This window comes from Periplaneta americana, chromosome 15 (assembly GCF_040183065.1).
Source record: "Periplaneta americana isolate PAMFEO1 chromosome 15, P.americana_PAMFEO1_priV1, whole genome shotgun sequence".
In the NCBI taxonomy this organism is placed as follows: domain Eukaryota; kingdom Metazoa; phylum Arthropoda; class Insecta; order Blattodea; family Blattidae; genus Periplaneta; species Periplaneta americana.
Genome location: NC_091131.1, coordinates 126,136,721 through 126,161,732, shown reverse-complemented (window position 1 = coordinate 126,161,732; position 25,012 = coordinate 126,136,721). Strand labels below are relative to the sequence as shown.

General features: G+C 35.9%; 1 protein-coding gene across 12 annotated transcripts in view; it reads right to left on the bottom strand.

Moving 5' to 3' along the window:
* LOC138715318 (serine protease gd-like) overlaps positions 1–25,012 on the bottom strand; it is a 371,579-nt gene that overhangs the window by 265,155 nt on the left and 81,412 nt on the right. The window contains exon 4 of one of the 12 annotated variants that reach the window (XR_011336235.1): positions 5,406–5,813. The exons of the other annotated variants lie outside the window; for them this stretch is intronic. The gene's annotated coding sequence lies outside the window, so the exon portion shown is untranslated. Of the gene's footprint in view, positions 1–5,405; positions 5,814–25,012 lie in introns of those variants that run through there. 12 annotated transcript variants of the gene reach the window in all.

The following is a 25,012-nucleotide window of genomic DNA, read 5'->3' as shown; positions in this document are numbered from 1 at the left end:
ACTGCGGGCTAAAGCAGGGAGATGCACTATCACCTTTACTTTTTAACTTCGCTCTAGAATATGCCATTAGGAAAGTTCAAGATAACAGGCAGGGTTTGGAATTGAACGGGTTACATCAGCTTCTTGTCTATGCGGATGACGTGAATATGTTAGGAGAAAATACACAAACGATTAGGGAAAACACGGAAATTTTACTTGAAGCAAGTAAAGCGATCGGTTGGGAAGTAAATCCCGAAAAGACAAAGTATATGATTATGTCTCGTGACAAGAATATTGTACGAAATGGAAATATAAAAATTGGAGATTTATCTTTCGAAGAGGTGGAAAAATTCAAATATCTTGGAGCAACAGTAACAAATATAAATGACACTCGGGAGGAAATTAAACGCAGAATAAATATGGGAAATGCGTGTTATTATTCGGTTGAGAAGCTCTTATCATCCAGTCTGCTGTCCAAAAATCTGAAAGTTATAATTTATAAAACAGTTATATTACCGGTTGTCAAACTTGGACTCTCACTCTGAGAAACATAGGTTAAGGGTGTTTGAGAATAAGGTGCTTAGGAAAATATTTGGGGCTAAGCGGGATGAAGTTACAGGAATATGGAGAAAGTTACACAATACAGAACTGCACGCATTGTATTCTTCACCTGATATAATTAGGAACATTAAATCCAGACGTTTGAGATGGGCAGGGCATGTAGCACGTATGGGCGAATCCAGAAATGCATATAGAGTGTTAATTGGGAGACCGGAGGGAAAAAGACCTTTACGGAGGCCGAGATGTAGATGGGAGGATAATATTAAAATGGATTTCAGGGAGGTGGAGTATGATGATAGAGACTGGATGAATCTTGCACAGGATAGGGACCGCTGGCGGGCTTATGTGAGGGCGGCACTGAACCTTCGGGTTCCTTAAAAGCCATTTGTAAGTAAGTAAGTAAGATACTCTTTTATAGAGTAGATACAGAATTAGTTCAGCATGAGTTACTAGTACGAAGGACGAAACTGGTAATTAAGCCTGTATCAAAATGAACGGCCACCATTTTAAAAAAATGTGTTTAAATATCCATATTATGATTATTTTTCAATTTAACTTCATTCTCTACATTGTACGCTAATGTGGTGTAGACAGTATAATATACACTGCATAATGAATACGTTCCCATGGATTGCTCAGTTCGTGAGCAAAAACACTTATTGTTAATACTGTAGTGTATTTTGATTAAACAAAAACCTAATGAAAATTATCAAACTCAAAATTGCGACATTTCCTAGTTTACGTAAATCAATGAACTACTTTTCTTCCCTCCTATACCTAGTAAAGAGATTTGTTTGTATTTTACGTTAGTACCATCGAACTCTATTCGTGGAAGGGGGTAGCAAACGGTGTTTTCTGTTTTCAACCGTTAATCGAAAGGTATAGCCAGGTTAATATTAAAACAGTTAGTAAAAATAAAATGATGTCACTGTATAAGTTTTTATGTAATTTTGTTTAAGTCTTGTCTGTGTATTTTATATAATATGTTTATGTCTTATGTGTTCTATATGCATTTGTATGTCATGTGTCTATTTCATGTCATTTTTATGTCATATACGTCCTTAAAAGTAATATGTACGTTTCTACGAAATGCATACTTTTTTATGTAACAAGTCTGTGTGTGATGTGTCCTGGGAAAGTATTGTATGTAATATGTCTGTGTTTCATATATTGTGTATCTATGTCTATGTATCTACTTTATTTCATATCTACGTATTTGTATATAATATAACTATGATGTTTATTATGTCATACACATTTAATGTAATATGTGTATTTTATGTCATAATTATGTATATATTTTATGTAAGTATTTGTACAGGACTATAATATGTACGATTTAACTACAGCCCTAATATACCTTCGGGTAAAATAGGGTTCTATAAACTTGAAAATTCAATAATAATATTATTAAGAATAGCCAATACAATCAGAGATCAAAGGAAAAAGCAAGAGAGGGAGAAAACTCAGATAGTGACAATGAAATGCAAACATTTTCTATGAATCCTAGTAGGTACCGTGGAAGAGGATAAAGTCGATCAAAATTTTGCAATTTTTAATGATATTGAGGTTATGCAATGGAGCGAAGTTCCTCAGAAAATAGTATTTTGTCGTCATATTCTTCACTTACGAAATCACATTACAAGAAGTGAATTAGAATTTACCAAAGACTGATTTTTTTTCATTTTACTTGTGATCGAAGTTACCTGTTTAAATAGGGTAAAGTCGATCACAATTGAATTTTTAGTTTAAGATCGATTTTAAAATATTGCGTAGTAAAGTCGATCACTGTTTAGGTTTTTAAAAACAAATTAAGTGTATTACATGTATTTTATTTGTTACAAGGGGTGTAGAAAACAATAATAATCTATTATATGTATATAGGGTTATATAGTATATATTTTGTTACTGTGATCATACAATTCGATACAATTAGGCCTATAGGTCTCCACTGTACAAACGTGACTATGATTGCCAATATATAAAACATAAAAAAATTAATACTTCACATATCAACCAGGTTAAATAAATAAATAAATATCAACAAACAAAGATTTAAGAATTCAAAATTTACATTGAAATACCACACTTCAATTACAATCTAAAATGCTATTCAACATTGCTTAGGTTTATGTCAGATGTTATTTGAAATCTTCCCCTCTTCATGTCACGTTAGAAACTATGTTGTTCCCATCGTCAAGTACAGAGGAGTATACAAAATACGTTCCTTTGGCAGTGCTTCTCTTACGCAAGAAATTCACCATAAATTCGTCTTCCTCTTTCCCCACTACCCCATCTCTATAAGCTATACCATGACACTTTTCTCTTTATAAGTGTTAGTTGGAGGTATTTCGGTGGAAAAATTTATTCTTCCTGCTGGTCCTATCTGCTTCGAGTAGGTCGATGGCATGATCGACTTAACCCTACAAAAGTACAAGTTTTTTGAAAATAATAAGTTTCAATACTAACATTTACGAACTGCAAAACTATTATTTCAGGATACAATCTCAACCAAAAGTACTTACGTATACTTCTTGTCTCCTTTCACTGCTGACGATAATTTAGAGTTTGTAAGACTTTGTTTTCGTTTAGGAGAAAAAGTTGAGAATAACCATTTTCACTTCAACGGTAATTACACTGTGTTCCCATTGTTGGCATGCGCAGGCTTTTTGTTGTCCCTCTCGCTTACATTTGCAATGACAGGCAATGAAGTCAGCATAACAACATTTTAACAAGTAACTGAGATAATATATAATTAAAAAAAAAAAACCAAATGATCGATTATACACCCACTGATCGACTTTACCCTTTTCTACGGTACCAACCTGATCCTAAGGCTACAATAGATGATGTCTCCCAAGCCCTTCAACAAATAAAGGAAAAATCCCATAAATCCATCCCTGCAGTCGTTTCAAAATCTCCCTTATCATCCAGAAAACAGAAAGAATGGGATAAAGTGAAATTTTAATCTCTTAGAAGTTGGTCAAACATTTAGTAGGAAGGGAAGTGTGGAATAATATTGTAACCCCTTGTAGACTGTAGTGTGAATTAATAATGAACCATGTATGTCAATTATATGTTACTGTATTCTGTGTAATTACATCATTGCAAACGTATAAGTTACTCCTAAGGATGTTGGTGACTGCATAGAAAGCTATCTCCCTTTCACCCACGCGTTACCCTCTCACCCCTTTGAGTTATTTTAGGACTCTTTAGGGTTGCAATCCCTAAAATATTACTACACATGGTCATGTGGAACTAATACGTCTATCGTACTGCACGTGACTACAACCCCTAAACATTACCATGTATGGTCATGTTTAGACATGGACTCGCGTCCTGACAACGCCCCAAACCTGTTCTATATAATACGAGTCACCACTAACCTCAGGGCTTTTACTCGTTAGTTGCCATGTAGCCTATAACATATTCAACTGTATTACTACCTATTCTCCAATATAATACTTATACCACAGTTCGACGACTTCTTATTCTCAAGAACCCTACTCAATTCCTGTAACTTTACGAAGTGTGATTTACTCTACCTTACACCACTCACTCTTGCTTAAGTCATAAACTAAGACATAAGGGGAGAGAACAGTGTGGTGTCTGCCTGCTAAACAGCGGGAATTTTTATGTATTTATGGTCTATTTAGGAAGACAAGTCACCACTGCTATACCCACCCCAAGAGGCCAGACGAATTGTCTTAGTTACACCGTTTCAAGTGCAACCTCAGAGCCCGCGAAAACATACGAAATGCAGAAACCAGACCCGACACGAGCGATCCTGGCCTCAGGAACAAATTTTACTGCAAAACAGGTCTATGTCCATCACAAAGTTTTGAAATACTTTTACAGCGATATATGCTTCATTCAAATGACTAATATATTATATAAAAACACAAAATTTGATTTCAATTAAGGCAAGTGACCGAGACCTGACCTCACTTGTCTCAGTCAATCAGCCGTCATTGGGTGTTATTCATTTGTTATAGGTGACATTCATTTGTTATTATTCAACGATTGAGAAAACACTGTAATAAAATAAATTATAGACAGTTTAGCTTTGCCTTCAAAGAAGTAGATAGGTGACACATTAATCATACATCAGTATTAATAAATAGCATATAGAAAATGATTGTAGGTGACACATTAATTGTACATCAGTGTAAATAAATTGCATATCGGTATAGGTTAATACTTGAATATGTATTTTACTCTGAGAGGATAAAAAGAAAGGAGGGAGTACTTCAAGCCAAATATGCTTCAAATCGGTGCGACGGATATGACGTCCACCGCGAAATACCGCCAATTCCATCTATCCAATGGTTCTACAGCTCATGTTTGAACCTTGACCTGCCGAATTTTTTGCCTCCATAAATCTCTATTTTGCGCTGCCAGTTTCCAATCTCTGCAATGTAGTAGACTAGCCTCATCCTCCCTGATATTATCTTCCCATCTCTTCATGGGTCATCCTGGACGGCGATTTCCATGAAAACTAGCTCTAACAATAACGGCTTTTTTGGTAGACGACCCAAAGGTAATCTTTGTACGTTACCTGCCCATTGGAGTTTTTTCAATTTTATATGGGTGAGTATATGTTTGTATTAATTTTATAAGTTTACATGGAATATCAAATTCTTGCATAATCCTGTAAATTTGCTTCTGATTTATGCTGTCGTAGGCTTGTTTGGAGTCTCTATAGATTTGGTAGACACCGCCAATTGCCAAATATTAAATTGCTACTATCGGTTTTGGTCATACATAAACGGATTAGAATGGATCTGGAGGTAACAGGACTACTGGCAGATTATTATATCAAAGTATGTTTTACTAAGCTTATATATTTATTAAAAGTGTTAAGGTTGTGACATGGACTGAACACTTCATTTCCATATTCTTTCTCTTATCAAGAAGGATGTTGGCATTTCTTCATATGTTAAAGCAAAAGGGAACATATAAACGGACATATTCTACATTTGAGCCGAACAGAACATTAGCTTATTTTGAAATATTCACAACAACACGAAACAATTTGTAATCGTAATACAGTAATACGAACAAAACAGCTGATAAACACACCGGAAAAAATATGAACTATGGACAATTTGACGGTCATACTAGTACACCTTTTTGGTTCCACCGTTTCAAGCTTATGGCCGGGAGTTGATTTTACTCCATGGATGTTTTCGCATTCAGCCACGAACCCACGAGTGGCGCTCAGAGCAACAACCGGAAGTCGTCAGACGCTTATGTCTTATCTGCATTAATTCCTGAGGAAAAGAGGCACATCTACTATACAATGGGGAAAAAAAAAAAAAAAAAAAAACTTGACATCAATAAAGCAGTTCATCATGCACCCCTCCTTTCAGATCGCAGCCACAATTGCACATGAGGCAAGAAATTAAACGCTGACGTTTGTGGTCCAACACTTTTTAGGAACAAAAGTCTAGGAACTCTTTTACTAGAAGAGTATTCCTTGCATTGCTGCAATTAAAAACAGCACATAAACGAACCATACTTATTCAGCTCAACCAAACAAATGGCCGCCCGTCGGCTGTTCAATTTGGGAGCATAACACTAGCGCCAGTGAGCAGATATCGTTCATTACAGTAATGCTCATTCACATTATTCAGTTGAAAAGAAGTGCAGTACGAGTCCAGACAGAGTCTAATCTGACCAAGGAGATTTCAACAGTCCCCTCTACTGGTCTAGCGGTTATTTAGCAAGTCTATGCTATAGCCTAATCTCTTTCTAACTGGTTGGTTGCAAGTTTAACTTACAAGGCCTACCAACAACAGCATTCTTGTCTACCATTTTTGGTTAATCATGACAATGATGCGTGTGTGTGTCTAATGCCTATCGATTTTTTTTTCAGAAATGTATATTTATTTAAATACCACGTCGCAAAATGGACCCATGCCTTTTACAAGATGTATGTAACCTAATACATGATTCAGTATAAAAAAAAAATATATATATAATTTACATTCAACACTTTCACCAGGAGTGAAGTGTTTTACAAGAAATCACTCATACATTAAACACTAGAAATTACTAAACTATTGAGCAGTGGATTTGGATGTGTTTTTACAGATTTTATAAGTTTGGTTCTGGCATTTTGAATATAATCACTAAATAGCATTATATTTAGTGACTCATATAGTTGAGAGTTGCTGATGTCATAGTCTGCTCCCGTGATTGTTCTACATACTGATCTTTGTATTCCGTCCAGTCGTTTAATATGACGTATATGTGTATTTGACCAGATTTCGCAAGCATATAGCATGTATGAACGGATCAGACAAGTGTATAATAAAACTTTGACTTTAAGAGAGATCCGACTTTTGAAAAGAGGGTACAGCAGCATCAAACGTTGAAAAGCTCTGTCTCTGATTAAACCTGTATGTTGTCTATAAGTCAGTCTTCTATCTAGATAAACGCCGAGATATTTTGCAGCCGAATTGAAAGGTATGTTTTGTTGTTGAACTGTGATTCGGGATCCGCATATTGCGGATAGATGGCAGCACTATGACCCATTTTCAATTTTCTCACCACTTCGGCGGGCCACACTGTTCATGATAAGTATTTGTGAAGAGTTAAGTAGTGTACTAGAGTGTGTGTATGTGTAAGTGTAGTGTAGGGAATGGGTGCGGAAGGGAGAAGGGAAACCCCTTGCCGGCACGTAGCGTATTCCTGTCGAATAGCACCAAGGGGGCCGCCAGGCTTAACGTTCCCATCCGCCGGACGAATCACTATCATCAGTGACATATGCCTTCTCTTCATATGCACTGCGGAGTGATTTGGGATGCAAGCCAGGCATATTGGTGCACAATTTAGTAATTAGAAGTTGTGCACCGCCATCTCTTCTAGACCCGAGGTAGAAATTTTACATGAAAATTTCTGATCTCGCCGGGAATAGAATCCAGATCGTATAGTTGAAGGCAGATACGCGACCACAGAGCTAACATGGCGGACATTTATGACAATGATAAAATATTACATAAATATATCTATTACTCAAATAAAGATATATATATATATATATATATATATATATATATATATATATATGTATATATATTATTACTCATTTTTTGTTTGTTGCCGTCTCCCACGCAAATAAATTTTAAGTAGCGGAGTTCTTACGCGTTTGTGGGCCGAGAGCTGAAAAATAGTAATAGCTTGCATTCGACTCTATTTACATGTAAAACCTACCCTTACCAAATTTTTAGTAAACTTATGCGATCACTATGACCAACAAAGAAAGGCTAGTGTTCTGAGTAATGAAAAATATTAACCACTGGAAAGGAGCAATAATTATGATATTTGTATAAGACTGCCGGAAAATAAAACGATTTTTACAAAATGGTATAAAATCAATACGAAATGGAGAGAATTATTTCTAATTACCTTCCCATCCCTAAAAAAAAATTGTTAGACAAAAATGGAAGTAATACAAAAAATCTTTATATAGAAAATTTGTGTAGGTATTTTTTTGTATAAATCTACACGCCTTGACCGACATTTACGAAAGAATTATTGAGTTTTAAAAAATTTAGGCCTAAGATTCGTAAATTTGAGTGCAAAGTCAATTATCAACGTTGGTTTCAAAAGTAATTACTAGGGAAATAGACATTTATTCCAATTATCAAATGTCGAATTAACCTGTTTCTACTGTATTACTATTTGAAAGACTTTTGACTCCTACAGAAGTTTCTGATTCATATTTTCTATTAGTACGTTAAATCACATTACTGACATCAAGTAGCATGATAAAAAAAGGTCTACTTTCAATTGTTCCTGAGAAAATGGGAACACAAGCAAAGAAATTTAATTTCTTGAAAACCGAATACACAGACGAACACGTGGGAAGAACATAGTCGCAACATTAAAGTTCAAATCCTATTCCAAACGCAGCCAACATAGTAGGCATAGAATGAAGTTTTAGCTACAGAATTATTAATAAAAGAAGAGGAAGAAGATCTCTAAGCCAAAGAGTTTTGAAATTAATATTCTCGCAAAAAGTAAAGGTTTGTGATTTTATACTGAATATTACACTCTTACTACGTCATACTACTTTTGACCAATAAAACGGTACGAAAGGACGTATTTCAACCAATCATGGCTGCTTATCGCACAATTTTATCGCGTCCCTAGCATTTGTTTCTTTGTTTGCCAACATTTGAAACTGCGCTGGTCTGGACGTCAAATATATATATATATATATATATATATATATATATATATATATATATGAAATTACAAATCACTCCAGTCGATGCACAGCAGTTTCAAATATGACTCGCATTGGCATTCAAGAACAAGAATTAATAAAAATCACTGATCATACCTATGCATCTTCTGAAATCCGATTTACAAATAAATCAAAAGCACCATTCGGAAATTCTGAATAAGTTGAATACACCATGTAGGCCTAAATCAATGAGTTCCACTTCTATTACGCACACGTCCAATATAACATCAATTGAACCACCAACCACATTCAAATTTGAAAATTGTACATTCAATAATTATTCCTTTTAAAATTATTCATTCGGAAATCCTGAATAAGTTGAATACACCATGTAGGCCTAAATCAACGAGTTCACTTCTATTACGCACACGTCCAATATAACATCAATTGAACCACCAACCGCATTCAAATTTGAAAAATGTACATTCAATAATTATTCCTTTTAAAATTATTCATGTTTATTTTTTATGTCATCGTCGTTAATTAAAACTTTTCTAACACTTGTGTATATGAGTTAGGTTATGTTATAGCTTCTGCTCTGAGAGGATAAAAAGAACTTCTGCTATATGATATTATGGATAGTCACGTATCAGAGATTGTTTAATATTAAGATTTATTGAATAGTAATCATTACAGTGTCTGTATTAAGACAATACTGCCATCTAGCATGCATCTAGCGTAATATTTGTAATGTTGAGATGGTAAAATAATACATTTGAAGACAGTTGTATTTTCGTAAGTCAATTAATATTTTATTGTATTGGAGTACTTCGTTACTTCTAATCTTTATAGATTTTCTTCTAATCGTGTAATAGTCAATTAAATCCCACTCGAGTTTTGATTTTCTCTAGACAAATCAAAACGTCTAGTGAGATTACTGTTGATAAAAATCAAGTAACATTAATACAATACGTAACTGCATCATAAATAATGTAGCTACGTTGTTATATCAATTACTTTAGAAAACTTAAAAATACGTTCTAAACATAAAATATGAAAACGAGAATATTTAAACTCCTTTGCGGCCGGTTGATTACTCTTACAACACAAGTACTATCAATTTTCTTGTCTACAGCTCCTACCACTCCTTTGGCTGTGATCCAGCAGGCAGTGGCTCCTACTCACTCACGCTAGTTCCATTTTTTCATTCTCTATGTAATCGACGTTCATCTCTCAACGCGGAACAATACCGTCTTCAACAATGCAAATGACATATTGAATCGCCATTTTGAGTTTTGATTTCGATTAAAGCAAGCAAAGATGACGTTTTATGGAGCGTAATGTGAAATGAGGAGCTGGGTTCGATTTCCACGGAACAACCAGGATGAACTTCTTCCCATTGAGGTAAGTTTTCTAAGTTATATTACAATTCCTGTTTCAAAACTGCAACAGTAAGTAGGGAATAAAAGCTTTTACGTTTTGTAGCGTCAATAGCGATTTTAGAAATAAAATATATGTATATTGGAGACTGATAATTAAGCCTCGATTGGACAAGCACGTTAAAAAAACTACCGAAATCGCGACACTATTTAAAATTACTGAGGACAATGAGGTTTTATGTTTTTAATACATTATATTGTTTTATGACCATTCTTCCTTATCAATAAATACGAACAAAATAAATCGTATAGTGCAGCGCTTGTGAAAGTGTGGAATTCGGTGAATCGTAAATTATATTTAAATATTATTTTAAATTTGGAGATTAGGCCTACTGAAAAATGTATACAAAGTCGAATCACTAAAAATATTAAACATCACAAATAATAATTATTATAATGTAATCATAATATTATAAAATGAATATTAAAAATCATATTTCATTATTATTAATACTATTAAAGATCTAGAAAAGAATATAATATATATTTATCCGCATATCATCAGCTAAATTCCAGGTCTCAACATAACAATTTACTCATTATACCTTACCACAAGACATCTTTATATTCTTCATCTTATACAGTTTCAGTTGCTAGAAATTGGAACTCGTTTCCGAGTGATGTAAGGGATTGTTGGACAATAACTTCATTTAGGTCAAAATTACACAAATTCTTACTTAACAGATTAATGACTGATGAATATTTGTTAGTTATAATGAAACTAACATCTGTCCATTCTTATTATTATCATTAATTTATCTAAATAGATTACAACACCTCTAATGGCAAAATTTAATTACATTAATATTATCATTATATAAATATATTTTTAGATGTAATATTTTTGTCCCTATAACATAGTTCTAGTAAACTAATATTAAATTAATTCTCACCATTTTACTAGCTATCTCAAATTAATTATAGTTGACTGAATTAAATTAGCTCATAAATTAAGTTACCGGTACTACTTTATCTTATAGGTTCATCTAAATTTAAATAAACATGTACTAGTAGTTAAAACTTAACTGAAGAGTATTGCCGGAGAACATTTTAAGTGTCATGTAAATATTCGTAATTTAAATATGTATTGTATTGATTAAAGCTGGTTGAGTGGAAGAGAAGGCCTTATGGCCTTAACTCTGCCAGCGAAAATAAAACATTCTATTCTATTTTATAATCTTAATTAGTTTCATATCTGAATTCTCTGCGTATTTATCCATGAAAACAAATGATCGAAATAGGCTAAATGCAGAAGCAGAAAAGAAGCTACAGAATTCCGCTCTAAAACTAGATAATTATAACAAATTTGTAGCAATTAAAAAGGAACATATTCATCCCACCGAGCAGAATAATTAAGTACCGGATTTTATATAATTACAGCCGGAGTGTAATCAAACTCACATCCACATCACACTAGACCCTTTCCCTACCCCATCTACGCCGGTTATCACTAGCTGTGTTAAATTACATTCCAAGGGCTCTGCAAATTTTACGCGTCTTTGTAATTCTTTCAGAACTTTCGAAACAATTCCAGGAATCTACATGTAATTAATTGATTAGATCATCGAAGTTTCTTGCATTATTGTAGGTCTACAAAGACATCTCCTGCACCTGCAACAGAGAGAATTTTCAAAGAAAGAACTCTAAAATGTTTCATGCAGCCCATCGAGTGGGATGCTGCAACTAACCCAGCCGAACATCTGGCTATATCAGGATATCAGACAAAGGAATCGGATACCCAACGGAATTAATGATGGTATGATAAACGTTTCGCCAACAAGGTAAGATCTTGAGGCATTCATTTTCTTTTTTTAGGTTAGCATGAACTATTACTCCAGCAGTGTTCCTAGTTAGCATTGCAGTAGTAAGAATCTGAGGGTTTGAGATCATTTACCTAGAAATATAAGACTTTGGTTTGAGAATATTCATGTTCAATTATTGTATTTTCATAAAGTCTGGAACCGGCAATTCTCCTTAATTCTTGAAATTACTTTTTACCGATTTTCTTATAGCTTGCGCGGTCGAATGTGTGAAAATATGTAGATTTTAACGACGATGAAACAGTATGTAGGGTTTTGTTTCTTTTGGAGTTTAGGCAACATAGCAGTTCCAAACTGCGTACAAAAGTATCAGCCACAGATCTACGAGTATATACAGATACGCAAAAAAAAAAAAAAAAAAAATTCACTTCAGCTTCTTCCTGTATAGCATCTAGGTATTTCGCAAACTGAAAATTAATTAATGATATTTATGCTCGACCATGCCAAAACGTAGTAATTATACACCTGGTAGCAATTCTTTAACCCATTACTGCATAGCGTCCTAAAAATGGGACGTGCGTAAAATACTGATTTCTATGGAACTTTTTCTTGTTTAGTACAGTTGGAGGCATTGTTTAGAAGGTAAATTATTACATTGTATTATGATGTTGCAGTGTTTGAATTCCACGCGAACATTTGTTCATACCAGCTAATTTTTTACAAGATGGCAGGAATAACAGTATTTTGTGACGCACCGCGTGTAAGTTGATTCTTAGTTATTCTGTAATGATGGTACAGAAATCTGTTTTTTATTTTCACATGATGAGTTGAATACTTCAGTTTTCATGTGGTATATAACAACAATAAAATTTTCTTATATATTGCTAGGTACAAGGTGAAAAAAAGTGCCATCCTAAAAATAGGACGCCATGCAGTGTGCACTCCTATGGTATTCTTTATAATATGTATATGGTTTCCATTACATTGTTTTATTTCCAGTCTAACCGTGAGTGAAATTCTGGGGTTAATGGAAAATCAAAATAATAATAATGAGAGTCTAATATATGTGACCCCTCCAGAAGATTTCCATGATACAAATAAATACAGTGATAAATCGGATGACGAGCATGAGGCTTATTTGAATACTCTTGGCGGTAAAATGCTACTTAGTAAAGCGGAATTACAAAAAAAAAAAAAAAAATGTAATGATGATAATGAAGATGATATTGTTGATGAAAGTATGCCAGAGTCTTCTAACATAAAAGCTGCAACAAATGATTTTGAAAGTACATTAGACAAAAATGGAGCTGAGGTTTCTCGCACAAGTTAATGCCGCCCGAAGAGAAGAAAGCTAATATATGAACATTTCCAAGACAGGGAAGGTAATTCCAGGTAGAAGGCCATCGTACTACTACAACTACAAGTACTATTATTACTACTACAACCACCAACGTACCGCGCCGTGGCATTGTGGTCTAAGACATCCTGCCTCGGATTCGCGTTACGGAATGCGCACTGGTTTGAGTCCTCATGGGGCAAGAAATTTTTTCATGAAATTTCGGCCAGTGTATGGGACCGGTGCCCACCCAGCACCATCATGCATTTGTGGAGCTACGATAGGTAGCGAAAATCCGGTTTCGGAAACCAGCTATAACGGCTAGGGGGAAATCATCGTGCTAACCACACGATACTGCCATTCTGGTTGGATGATTGTCCACCTCTGTTTCGGCATGTGGACGTGAGACCAGCAGCAGGCTGGTCGGTCTTGGCCCTTCATGGGCTGTAGAGCGACGAATTTTTTTACAATCACCACCATCAGCACCAGCGCTAGCAGCAGCAATAGCAGCACCATCACTAGCAGCAACAGCAGTACCAGCGCTAGCACAGAAACAGCAACACCAGCGTTGGCAGTACCGATGTTAGCAACAGCGGCAACAACAGAGTGGTGGTCCATCTTCGCTTATTTTCTTGATGTTGCCATAGTAAATGCTTGGTTTCTGTACAGAAAAATGAAGCCTCAAAACTCTTCAGAACCGCTCCTCAACTTTTGCCGTCTCCTGGCTTTTACAATACTGAAAAGGCATGGGGTGAGTTCCCACTAAGGAAAAATTGTTCCCATTCCATCAGGAGACATAAGATTTGATGGTCAACACCACTGGCCAGTTGAAAATGAAACTCTGCGAAGGTGTGCTAATTGTACAGAGAAAGCAAAGTCCATCTGCAGCAAGTGTCAAATTGGACTCCACCCTAAATGTTTCTACCGTTACCACACAAAATACAGTAGTGTTGTGCAATGCGTAGGCTTGTGTGAGGAGGGCAGTTGAACCACTGATTCTAATATGTGTATATGTATTTGCTACATAATAAATACATAAATACTATTGGAACTAAAAGAGGGGTTATTCTATTCAGCTACTGTCACTGACCATTATGCATAGCGTCCTATTTATGGGACGGTCCTTAATTTTTATCCCAGAAAGTAAATAAAGATAAAAATGGTAAGAAAGCATTCTTAAGTCACAAATGCATGTCATTAAAGTACACCTATTCATTAAAGTTTAGGTTTTCGATTATTCTCGGATATGCAATCGAAAGACAACGCGGAAAACGTCACAGAGGCTGGAAATCCAATACTGTCGCAGAAGGTTATGTTCTGTTACTATAATAATTAGCGTTAATTGTAAATAATATTCAAATAAATTCAATTTGTCATCTCGTTTTTCAATTCTAATCCAATTTTCAGGTTATATCAAAATTAGTTCATGTTATTCTCTACATTACATCGAGATCAATGACATTATTGTTCTTCGGAAAAAATCAATACTTTCGCCTCTACGCACATCTCACAATTTACGAGCTACGCACAAGGTCACTTCCGATCTTCAGTCAGATACAAATAAAATTGATACTTCTGAATAATTTCAAGTTAGAAATATGGTCGAGCATAAAAAGTCGTATGAAACTTGCATATAATGGTAATTAAGACGCTCGTATGAAAATTATGAAACTCGCTTGCGCTCGTTTCATAAACAAACATACTCGCGTCTTAATTACTATCATTACAGGCTCGTTGCATAATGTACTATTTTGATTTTAAAAATGGTGTCGTTCTAATAACTTTAGCCTATTAGTAATGTAGACAAAACTTCATGTTTATTTCTTAGTAATAATGTTAATTTTAAATGTCTAATATTTCAATGACATGATAGAGAGTGGATTAATCTTGCATAGGATAGGGACCAATGGCAGGCTTATGTGACGGCGGCAATGAACCTTCGGGTTCCTTAAAAGTCATTTGTAAGTAAATAAGTATTTCAATGACATAACTTTAATCTTATATCATCCTTGAAGACTAACTTTCTTGGTGTCACCTTCGATGAGGATCTTAGTTGGTCATTTTAACAATGATGTTCTTTGTAATGGTCGACCTGGTTGGCGAGTTGGTATAGCGCTGGCCTTCTATGCCCAAGACTGCGGGTTCGATCGCGGGCCAGGTCGATGGCATTTAAGTGTGCCTAAATGCGACAGGCTCATGTCAGTAGATTTACTGGCATATAAAAGAACTCCTGCGAGACAAATTTCCGGCACATCCGGCGACGCTGATATAACCTCTGCATTTGCGAGCGTCGTTAAATAAAACATAATATTTAACATCTTTGTAGTGCTTTAGACTTAGGGGGGCAAAGGCTAATTAGGATTTCCCGGTCTCTGATCGGGTCAAAAACCCTGATGGAACTGATATTTAACCCTTGCGGTGAATTTCGGTGAAGTCCGGAGGGTCTAATTAGTCAAATCCACTCTCCTCACCTCCACGCCGGGGCCCCCTGGGATCTTTTAAGATGCGAAAGAGAGAGTGGTGTGCGGAAAGCAATGGGAGGCTTCCGCATTCATCCATCTATCCCAAGAAGAATGTATCGAATAAAATTGCATGATGAGTCTTTCCCTGGTAAAAAACTCCGGACGTAAACTATCCCCCCAATCGGATGTCCGGGTGGGGGATACTGGGGAAGGACCCGTCATGACGTACAACAACGGACAGCAACAAGGAGGATCGACGACGAATGCCAGTACCTCTGGGCTACGAGGTAAGAAGCAATGAGAAGAAACAGAGTGGATGTGATGGGAATATCAGAAAGGACGTAGGAAAATAGTAGAGAGTTAATGAGTGATGATTAGGGCTGGAAATTGATAAAATATAATTTTTTTTGAGATCACAGACAATGCAGGATACCCAATATAAATTCGTTTCATTTTAACACGAACCAATATAGTCTATGTTTACTTTTATTTTGCATTTATTTGCATTTTTTGCCTTGTATTGTTTAATGGTCATTTTTCAGGAAATGTTATTAGCAAGTACGCTGCTCATATTAGTACACGAGCATAATAACATTAAGATTATGTTTTAGAGAACATTTTTTTTTCATAACCGTCTTTTGCATCATTTTTTATTTTGTTTACAGAAGACAAGTAATGGTTCGTTTTTACTTATGATAAACCTGAAATTTTAAGCTTCATGTTGCTGTGAAAAATCCAATTAACATATTTAACTTAATTGAAAAGTATAGTATAACTAAATGAAATATTCCTCATCATCATCATATCATCATCATCATCATGATCATCACCATCATCATCATCATCATCATCATCGGCATTACGTCCCTTGCAGTTTAGCCTTAGCCTCCCTCAGAACATCCGACCAATCACTCCTGTCTAATGCTCGTGTTCTCCATCTTCTAATACCAACTTTTGTTAGGTCAGTCTGAACATCATCCAGCCATCTCAATTTACGTCATCCAACTTTCCTTCTTCCTACTGGCAATGCATCTAATAGAGTTTTAGGTGTGCAATTGTTCTACGTCCTGGCTATGTGTCCCAGCCACTCTAACTTTCCGAGTTTTATGTCAACAACAATGTTAATATCTTTATATAATTCATATAACTCAGCATTTGTTCTGATTCGCCAAAACCCTTGCTCATAAGTAGGCCCAGAGATTTTCCGTAATACTTTCCTTTCCCAGGCATTTAAGATCTTTATTGCCCTTTCAGATAGAGTCCAGGTTTCACTTCCATAAACTACTATTTGTTTAATAATGGTTTTATATATTCTTATTTTAGCTTTTCTTGAGATACACTTGGACTTCATAGTTTTATTCAATGCCCAAAGACCTCGATTCCCTGCTGCAATCTTCTCTTTTATATCAGTCATAACATCATTATTGTCTTTCACCGCGGAACCCAGATACTTAAAACAGGAGACTCTATCAAAATTAGTATCATTTAAATTAATCTTATTAGTATTGTCATTATTCATACTATACATGTATTTAGTTTTATCATTGTTAATTTCCAGACCGACTTTGATTGCTTCAGCTTCTATTTGTTTGAGTATTTCATCCATTGTACGTTATTAACAGAATTCTGGAGTAATTTCAACGATCCTTTGGTGTCTCACAGCAACATATTGCTTTAAAATGCAGTTTCCTCAAAACTTTAAATTTTCAATCGTTTCTTTCTCAAATAGGTCGTTTATATCATTTATACAACAAATCCACTTTGTTCGTATTTTATCAAGTGCATTTCAGAACAGTAACGACAAAACTCGAAACAGAACGAAATTCAGTAAGTCCCTTAGCGATAGCTTGTGTATCTATGCTCTATGTCTCTGAGCATGCGCAGTTTATTGTATCTGGAAATTAGAATAATCAAGGGCCTATTGCTTTTTTTTTTTATAGAAACAGCAGGGAAGAAGAAGGAGAAAAGAGACGCATCAACACAGATGCCCGAGGTGATGATGACCACCAAACCCGGGAAGCAGACAATACCAACTACTGCTCCTAAAGGTAAGTTAGCCTATTGTTCACATCAGTGCCGCGTAGTAATATTTCAAAGTAGGGAAGCAGTATCAAAATACAATGATTTTACTTACTTGGTTACATACTTGATTTTAAGTAACCCGCAGGTTTATTGCCGTCCTCACATAAGCCCGCCATCGGTCCCTATCCTGAGCAAGATTAATCCAGTCTCTATCATCATATCCCATCTCCTTCAAATCCTTTTAATATTATCCTCCCATCTACGTCTCGGCCTCCCCAAAGGTCTTTTTCCCTCCGGCCTCCCAACTAACACTCTATTTGCATTTCTGGATTCTCCCATATGTCTACATGCCCTGCCCATCTCAAACGTCTGGATTTAATGTTCCTAATTATGTCAGGTGAAGAATACAATGCGTGCAGTTCTGTGTTGTGTAACTTTCTCCATTCTCCTGTAACTTCATCCCTCTTAGCCCCAAATATTTTCCTAAGAAACTTATTCTCAAATACCCTTAACCTATGTTGCTCTCTCAAAGTGAGATTCCAAGTTTCACAACCATAAAGAACAACCGGTAATATAACTGTTTATAAATACTAACTTTCAGATTTTTTGACTGCAGACTGGATGATAAAAGCTTCTCAGCCGAATAATAACAGGCATTTCCCATATTTATTCTGTGTTTAATTTCTTCCCCAGTATAATTTATATTTGTTACCGTTGCTCCAAGATATTTGAATTTTTCTACCTCTTCGAAAGATAAATCTCCAATTTTTATATTTCCATTTCGTACAATATTCTGGTCACGAGACATAATCATATACTTTGTCTTTTCGGGATTTACTTTCAAACCTATCTCTTTACTTCCTTTAAGGAATATTCCCGTATTTTTCCTAATCGTTTGTGGATTTTCGCCTAACATATTCACGTCATCCGCATAGACAAGCAGCTTATGTAACCCGTTCAATTCCAAACCCTCTCTGTTATCCTGGACTTTCCTAATGGCATACTCTAGAGTAGTGGTCGTCAGCATTCGCTGAAATGGGTAGAGTGCATGGAGGGTAAGGAACTCTGCTCCGTCGTGCAGAAGGGATAGAGAGACAGCATACCCGCCAGCAGCGACGATTGCACGCTAGGGCTGTGTCTTGTCCGCAGGTAAGCGACGCTAGCCCGAGCGTGCAGTGTTTTGATGACTGCTGCTCTAGAGCAAAGTTAAAAAGTAAAGGTGATAGTGCATCTTCTTGAAATTCAATTAACACATTTTACTTAATTGAAACTTATAATATAGCTATATGAAATATTAACAGAATTCTGGAGTAATTTCAACGATCCTTTGGTTTCTCACAGCAACATATAGCTTTAAAATGTAGTTTCCTCAAAACTTTAAATTGTCAGTTATTTCCTTCTCAAATGGGTCATTTATATCACTTATTCAACAAATCCATTTTCTTCGTATTTTCTCTACTGCATTTCAGAACGATATAATACAGCACTCGAAACAGAACGAATTTCAGTAGGCCTAAGTCCCTTAGCGATAGCTTGTGATCTATGCCCTATGTCTCTGACCATGCGCAGCTTAATGTATCTGGAAATTAGAATATTCAAGGGCCTATTACTTTTTTCTTATATAAACAGCAGTGAGGAAGGGGAAGAAGGACGCAGCAACACAGCTGCCCGAGGTGATGATGACAACCAACGCAGGGACGCAGACAACACCAACTACTGCTCCTGCAGGTAAGTTATTGTTCACAACAGTGCCGCATAGTAATATTTCAAAGTAGGAAAGCAGTAACTAAATGCATGAATATTTACTTACATACTTACTGGCTTTTAAGAAACCTGGAGGTTCATTGCCGCTCTCACATAAGCCCGCCATCGGTCCCTATCCTCAGCAAGATTAATCCAGTCTTTATCATATCTCACATCCTTCAAATCCTTTTAATATTATCCTCCCATCTACGTCTCGGCCTCCCCAAAGGTCTTTTTCCCTCTGGCCTCCCAACTAACACTCTATATGCATTTCTGGATTCGCCCATATGTGCTACATGCGCTGCCCATGTTCTTAATTATGTCAAATGAAGAATACAATGCGTGCAGTTCTGTGTTATGTAACTTTCTCCATTCTCCTGTAACTTCATCCCTCTTAGCCCCAAATATTTTCCTAAGAATCTTATTCTTAAACACCCTTAACCTATGTTCCTCTCTTAAAGTGAGAGTCCAAGTTTCACAACCATAAAGAAGAACCGGTAATACAACTGTTTTATAAATACTAACTTTCAGATTTTTTTGACAGCAGAATGGATGATAAAAGCTTCTCAACCGAATAATAACATGTATTTCCCATATTTATTCTGTGTTAAATTTCCTCCCGAGTATAATTTATATTTGTTACTGTTGCTCCCAGGTATTTGAATTTTTCCACCTCTTCAATGGGTAAATTTATCATTTTTATATTTCCACAACCACAGAACACCTTACTCGAGCTGGAGTTACATGTACACATTTTTCCTTTTATCATTCTGCTGGCAGAGACACAACAAATTATGATGGTGAAATAGAGGCTATACACATTGCTCTCCGACAATTATTAAATCTTCCCTTAAATAAATATAACAAGACAGTAATTCTTTCAGATTCTAAAGCTGCAATTCAGGGAATATGTTCAAATGCTACAAAGAAGTCAACAAAAATAAGAGAATGCTACAAAATGTTAACACAACTCCAAAAAGTTAATAAGATTGTCCGTGTTCAATGGATTCCAGCACACTGTGGAGTCACTGGGAATGAAACAGCAGACACACTTGCCAAGAAAGGCACAACAATAAAACAAAAATCTAAATTTAATTTCTCATATTCCTCAATAAAACGCTTGATCACTACAAAATTTTCTCATTCATACCTACAAGAAATAGAATCAAATGCTAAAGACAAAAAATGGATTACACTACTTTCCTACCCAGATATAATCCCCCAGAGACCAAGGAAAACAGCAGTTGCAGCCTTCAGACTATTGACAAATCATGACTGTCTAGCAAGTCATCTCTACAGAATAGGTATCTCAGCTTCACCCATATGTGTCCTGTGTAACGATCCAGCAGAAATGAATGAAGACCACTTGAAGACCTGTGAAGCATTAAGATCAGAAGAAACTACAGTTCAAAAGTATTGGAAAGCACGACTGCTAATGGCTTCATTGCCAAATGCAAGGCACTAGACAACAACAACAACATATTTCCATTTAGTACAATATTCTCATCACGAGTCATAATCATATAGCCTACTTTGTCTTTTCGGGATTTACTTCCAAACCTACCTCTTTACTATCTTCAAGTAAAATTTCCGTATTTTCCCTAATCGTTGTGGATTTTCTTCTAACATATTCACGTCATCCGCATAGACAAGCAGCTCATGTAACCCGTTCAATTCCAAACCCTCTCTGTTATCCTGGACTTTCCTAATAGCATACTCTAGAGCAAAGTTAAAAAGTAAAGGTGATAGCGCATCTCTTTGAAATCCATTTAAGACATTTTAATTAATTGAAACTTATAGTATAGCTATATGAAACATTATTAACAGAATTCTGGAGTAATTTCAACGATCCTTTGGTTTCTCACAGCAACATATTGCTATAAAATGTATTTCCTCAAAACTTTAAATTTTCAGTTCTGTCCTTCTCAACTGGGTCGTTTATATCACCACGGGCGACTTGATGTTCCCTTCGGTTTTTTGTATACGGCCTTGACAATAGTAATATTTTCTTGAAATTGGATAATTTCTCAATTCCACCACGAGGCGCTCTCTGCCAAGCTCTGGTGTTCACAGAAGAAATACTCAATATGAATTAAAATAAATGATTAAAGAGTAATAATAACACTTATAAATAATAAATAAGAAAATAATAAGTATTATTATGTTTACTTCTGTTAATTATGGTAAAAGCGTGAGTTTAAAAGCAGGGAAGGTACCACATAGTAACCTGTTCAGTTTAAGTAACATGATGACAGAGGCGTAATTTTGTAGTTCATTCGCTGAGTAGCACCCCTAGGCTAAACTGCGATTTCAAAGTAATCACTAGGGTAATTATTTACAATAACTTGTACTGAGTTTTATAATTTCACTCACTGCACTGATACATTCCACTTGATATTGCAGATTCAAGAATCATAGTTTCAAGATTTTGCGACTCAGTGGATTATAAGCCGCATTCTTCGAAGGAACAAGCTTTTCAGTTAAAGTTGCTGCAATGTTATCTAGAAGGGGGCCTAACAAATTTCACAGTAATGACATTAGCAAGTCGGTTTTGGCCGTCTTCATCAGAAATTGGCATTGCAAGAGAGGGCATCTACACAGTAACGGCTCAATTTCTGAACACAAATTTTCTAATATATTCTTGTTTGGTATTCTCTTTCGTTGATTAAGCAGCTGGTCTAGAATCAATTTTGCATGAATACTGCCTTCATCGGCCTCTTTCCATACATTTTCCTGTTCTTTATGTGACGGATCTCTTTCAATTAGTTGGAATTTTTCGGTTGTTTTCGTTATCTCATCTTGCTTCTCTTGTAACACCTGATTAAGTTGTGTAATTTTCACATTCAGTCTGTTAATTATTTCTTTTTAGCTCCACAAAGTTGACAACGTCTGTTTGCGTCGCTTTATAGTCATTTTCAAATGGCAAGAAGGGAATGTTATTAACCGATGCTGAGCCACTCGGAACATCTTGTTCAAATAGTGAAAAACCAATATTACTAAAAGATTTGCGTTTCTTGGGTGGAGGGAGATCAGTTTTAGTAACTGTTCGTCATGATCTTCTGATATGTGTCACTTTATACCTAGGATAATGAGGGAATATTGTTGGCACAGCATTTAGTTCTATTAGAATAATCTTCTTCCCTGAAAAGTAAACTACAAACGACTGAAGATGGGGGGTTGCTTTAGGAACAAGGTCTCGGCATGAAATCACTTTATGCCATTTCCGCATCTTTCCCTTACATACTTACTTATGGCTTTTAAGGAACACGGAGGTTCATTGCCGCCCTCACATAAGCCCGCCATCGGTTCCTATCCTGTGCAAGATTAATCCAGTCCCTATCATCATATCCCACCTCCCTCAAATCCTTTTAATATTATTCTCCCATCTACGTCTCGGCCTCCCCAAAGGTCTTATTTCCTCTGGCCTCCCAACTAACACTTTATATGCATATCTGAATTCTCCCATACATACTACATGCCCTGTCCATCTCAAACGTCTGGATTTAATGTTCCTAATTATGTCAGGTGAAGAATACAATGCGTGCAGTTCTGCGTTATGTAACTTCCTCCATTCTCCTCTAATTCCATCGCTCTTAACTCCAAATATTTTTCTAAGAAACTTATTCTCAAACACCCTTAATCTCTGTTCCTCTCTCAAAATGAGAGTCCAAGTTTCACAACCATACAGAACAACCGGTAATATAACTGTTTTTATAGATTATAACTTTCCGATTTTTTGACAGCAGACTAGATGACAAAAGCTTCTCAACCGAATAATAAGAGGCATTCTCATATTTATTCTGCGTTTAATTTTCTCCCGAGTATCATTTATATTTGTCACTGTTGCTCCAAGATATTTGAATTTTTGTCCACACCTGTGGAGTAACGGTTAGCGCGTCTAGCTGCGAAACCAGGGTTCGATTCCCGTTCGGGGCAAGTTACCTGGTTGAGGTTTTTCCGAGGTTTTCCCTCAATCCAATATGAGCAAATGCTGGGTAACTTTCGGTGTTGGACCTTGGACTCACTTCACCGGCATTATCACCTTCATCTCATGCAGACGCTAAATAGCCTAAGATGTTGTTAAAGCGTCGTAAAATAACCTACTAAAGTAAAATAAAATATTTGAATTTTTCCACCTCTTCGCAGGATACAACTCCAATTTTTGTATTTCCATTTCGTACAATATTATGGTCACGAAATATAATCATCTTTTCCTGTCACTCGAAAATTCGTGGAATGTTATTGCTCCGCCACTCTTTTTTTCTATTCGAAGCACACAATAGTACACAATAATATGTCATTTTGAATTATATCACAATAAACTCTCATACCAGTAGAAAGAAACGCAATATTACTAATTATAATCGTACAAGAAACCATACACACATTCCTCAGTGAAGCTTGGGAGTCAGTGCCATCTGGCGGGAATTTCATATTTTCTCGATTACAGCTTTAACACAGGGATCAAAATGAAATGTCAAGGCCGGTAAAGGAGAAGCGAAGCGAGCATCAAGTCGGCCGTGATATCATACAACAAATCCAATTTCTTCGTATTTTCTCAAGTGCATTTCAGAACGGTATACTACAACACTCGAAACAGAACGAATTTTAATAAGTCCCTTAGCGATAGCTTGTGACCTATGCTCTATGTCTCTAAGTATGCGCAGTTTATTGTATCTGGAAATTATAATATTCAAGGGCCTATTACTTTTTTTTTCTCATAGAAACAGCAGTGACGAAAAAGAAGACCGACGCAGCAACACAGGTAACCAAGATGATCGACAACAACCATGCAAGGACGCAGACCATACCATCTACTCCGGCTCCTCCTGCAGGTAAGTTATTGTTCACAACAGTGCCGCGTAGTAATATTTCAAAGTAGGAAAGCAGTAACTAAATACATTGAATATTTAGAAAAAAAAAAAATAACTACTCATCTGTAATTTAAAGTGCAGAATGACCTTCCCGTTTTGATTGTGAAACTCGTCTATGACGACATCGTAAAATCGAATTTGTTGGGACAGTTCCTTAATGAAAAGTTTTTCATTTTCAAAACTGCCGACCGTGACATTCGCTCTTCGCGTATAGATTTTCTCACATATGTCTTTACCCCCTTGCAAATAGAGAGGAAGTAGTGGTAGGAAATGTTAGTTTCAATGGCGGCTCCTGCATATTTCTTAAGAGGAGGAAAGAAGTTAACAGCGCAAAATGATACCTTCTTGAGAGAGACATGCTACAAATTAGCCTATACGCATACATGTAAGACCAGATAGTGTTGGGGTTGGGGTTGGCCTTCCTCCCTTTTATATAGCAATAATCTGTTTTTGTAAACTGAGTTTCCTAAATTGTCCAAAATATAATATGTTTTCACTTCCATTCATTGTTAAATAATTGCACAAATTAACAATTACAAGGAAATTCACAACCTCGCAGCATTTTTCAAGCACACTACAGCATCACACGTGTTGGAAGAGACCACTTACTAACACGTAACCGGAACAGTTTTACGGAAA